Source organism: Panthera pardus, unplaced genomic scaffold (assembly GCF_024362965.1).
Source record: "Panthera pardus isolate Hobbes unplaced genomic scaffold, ASM2436296v1 HiC_scaffold_7, whole genome shotgun sequence".
Classification (NCBI taxonomy): Eukaryota; Metazoa; Chordata; class Mammalia; order Carnivora; family Felidae; genus Panthera; species Panthera pardus.
The window spans coordinates 76787901-76791777 of NW_026527002.1; positions in this window are offsets into that span (position 1 = coordinate 76787901).

Consider the following 3877-nt stretch of genomic DNA (forward strand, 5'->3'; position numbering starts at 1 on the left):
GTAGAATAAATCAAGGGGATTAAGAGTACACTTATCATGCTGAACATTGAGTAGTATATAGAATTATTGAATCACTATGTTGTACACCTGAAACTAATCTAACACTGTGTGGTTAACTGTACTGGAAATAACATTTGAAAAAAAGAAGACACGTGTAGAGATTCTGGGTCAGGGCAATATATACTTTTCCATCTGGGCGGTGGCTAATTAGTGTATATTTTATAATTATTCAATTATACAATTTTGATTTTACCTTTTCTCCATGTATGTTATATTTAAGTGAAAAAATTGATAAAAATCAAAACGATCCTTAAGTTTACTACTTAGGGAAATGAAATTAGATATCACACTGAAAGACATTCATACCTAACGTTGATAAAATATATGTTTTTAGACTTACACTATATGAACATTATTGGGAAGAATGTGGAGTGACAGAGACCCTGGAGAGTGGCAATTATGGGCAGTTACACAGACATTGGTTTGCCAGTTACAGAGTATTTTCTGGCAGAATTGGGGGATGGAATTATTAAGTGATGAAGCTAGGGTTTTTGATTCTTCGTATCCAAATTTAATATCTTAATGCTTTGCTGTTCCAATACATAAAGCTAGTCTCTGTAATTCTATTTTTGAAATAAATACTGAGTTTTTGCTAGCTATATATAAATCGGTGCCTGTGTAGTATTTTCTCTAGAGAGGTGCATAAGTGTGAAGTTGTATAGGCTCTCAGTCATTCATCTAATATTAACCAGCCTGTGCTCTTGGCCCATCAGTCTGATGAACACTTGTTAGTACAGACCGAGCAAGATCCCATTCCTCATTTAGAAGAGTTCAGAGCCTGGAAAGAAAAAGAAAAAAAAAAGATATGCTAAAGTTTTGAAACTATGCGTGAAAGTAGACAGGATTCTGGATCGGTGTTTGTATAAATCCAGTAGAGGGATCTGTATCTCAGGAGAGTTAAATGGCAATATCTAATTGACTGCATAAAAGTATAGGTCTTCTCAGGTAATGTGAGTAGTTCATAACTCCTGGAATATGCGATAAGCTGAAAGAATTGCAGAAAATTACAAATTTAGATGAGATTTTGTTAATAATTTGAACTGTTTTTCCCTTTATGTAAATGTGAATTATCAAAAACTTAATGTTCTTACTTCGTTATTGATCCCTTTATCCATTATATATATATATATATATATATATATATATATATATGTGTGTGTGTGTGTGTGTGTGTATTTACATACATTATATATGTGTATATACATTTATATACATTATATATGTGTATATATACATTAAATACACACATATATTTATATACATTTGTGTACACATACCTGATTATTAAAACAAGGTCGAATTTCCAATAGTAATGTTGTGTCTCCTATAGCTATTCCCATTGGTTCTTGTCACCCCAAAATAACACAGTTTCACGCTTGTAGCAGATGATCAATAGATGTTTGGTAAATCGTTGAATTCTATAATTTTTAAAAAGCACGTGAGTAGGAAACTCCAAATTTCTCTTTAAAAACTAGCTATAACAAGTCGCTTTCTCCTTTCACCCTTTGGTAGACTTATTTCCCCATGAATTAATAGCTTACATAAAGAAAACTTCCTAGCCCCTGTTTTATAACATATTAATTCAAGAAGACAGGAGATCTATATATAGTGCCCATAGGATTTTGTATCGATTGCAACTTCATAGGTCAAATATTATTATAACAAATGGAGGTCTGATGGAACACCATCTGGCACCTTCATTCATATTCGTGCATTCACCTAACATTATGGAGCATCTATCTTGAGGCGACTTAAGTGACCAAAGGTTTAATTAATGGGAAGGTGGCAGATTTCCGGACCATTGTGCTATGACCATGCTGCAAGAACCTATTTTATTAGACATGAAGCTTAAAGAAGAGCAGTAAAATCAGAGATGCAACAAAATATGTATATATTCTATTTCCCAGACCTAGTAGGACCAAGGCAAGGCAAGGGGAAGATGCAAATAATGACACAGCTGTTGGTCTGGGATCATTCCCCAGAAGCTAATTGTGCTTCTGTCCTTTCTGGCTCAAAAGTAGAGGGACTATAGCTTTGACTTCCCAAATCTCCATCAAGACCTCTGTCCTGCGCACTTTTATTTCTTTTGTGTAATTGAGGGGCTGAGCAGTTATGCCAAGGAGCCTAGGGGGTACCTGGCTTCACACTTTGCCCAGACATATTCTGAATGTCTGCTTCTGCACCCCTGCCCTTCCCCCTCCGTGCTGTGCCTGGGACCTGAGAGATTCACTAGTGCTTTGAGTTCACCGCCATTTTGCTGCTCTCGCTGGGCAAGGGACCTTCATGCTCATTCCTTCTCCATTTCTCACGCCTTCTCATTTTACAGAAGGAATAACCTCTTTGGGAATTTAAGATGCAAACTATAGCCCAGGGCATCAAAACAGACCCCGTGGAAAGCAGGCAAAGCTTTATGCTTGGAGAAAAGTAAGTTCTCTATTCGTAAGAGGAAGGGAGAATAAAGAAGAGTGTCCAGGCCAAGATGACAGAGGAGCTGAGAGATGCTGCTATGAAATCTCTTCCTGAAAGTTAATGATGTCAGGGCACCTGGGTGGCTCAGTCGGTTAAGCATCCGTCTTTGACTCAGGCCACAATCTAACAGTTCCTGAGTTCGGGCCCTGCGTCAGGCTCTGTGCTGACAGCTTGAAATCCTGTGTCTCCCCCTCTCTCTGCCCCTCCCTGGCTTATTCTCTCTTTCTCTCTCTCTCCCTCTCTCTCTCTCTAAAAAATAATAATAATAATAATAATAATAAAGAAAAATAAACACTAAAAATAAAAAAGCATGATATTGCTTAAAAGGTTTTGTCACTTCTTAAAAAAAAAGTTAATAATGTTTCAAGCTTATTGGTATGAGTGGCTTTTTGAAGAATTTCAGCTTTGCAATTTGGTAAATAGGAAGCAGCCTGCAGAGTAGAGACCAAATATGAATCTTCAGAGGAACTCCAGTCTCAGAGGCCGGGAAATGCTCTCATGTTTAAGCCAATTATACTGAAATCATTGAGGCGAGTAAGAGAATCCCAATTTTCATTTAATATCAATTTAATAAACATTTACTAAGAAAACATTAATGAATAAAACAGACGTGGCTTCTTCCCTAATGGGGCTTAACGGCTGATCAAGAGACAAAAAAGAAAAAAAAAAGGTAACAAATAAATATATAATTACAAATTGAGAAGAATTATGGAAGAAAGCATTAATGGTAAAAAAAAAAAAATGACATTATAGATGGATTAAATTGGCATTTCTGGAAGGCTTCCCATGTTCCAGGATTATGCTGACCATTTAAATGTTTACCAAATTTCAGTCTTCCCAAACAACCGTGCAGAGTGCCTTGTGTTAAATCCCATTACTTGTATGAATAAACTCTGTCTTACAGAGGTGCTTTGTGAATGAACTCAGTCTCATGAAAGCGCTTCTTGGACCGTCATTTCTAGGGCCTAGGCAAATCCGGGGGCTTTATTTATCTTCTCTGGACTCAGACCGTGTGCTCCTCCTCCCGATTGCATTCTGACTTTGGGAAGCTGAATCCCTACTTCCTGCTGCCTTTGATTAGACCCCCTCCGGACTTGCCTTTGCAGATCAACCCTTGCCTTAAGATGCCCCTCCAGGCTGTTGTGGCGTGCCCCTACACCCTAGCCTTCCCACTGCAACAGAGTTCACCGGGGCCAGATTGAAGCTCATCCAAGCTTGGTTCCTGCCTTCCTTCGGTCTGTTCTTTCTTTCTGTTTTAGTTTTTATTTTGTTAATGTTTATGTATTTTTAGAGAGAGAGAAAGAAAGAGAGAAATTGTGCCTATGTGAGCGGGGGAGGGGCAGAGAGA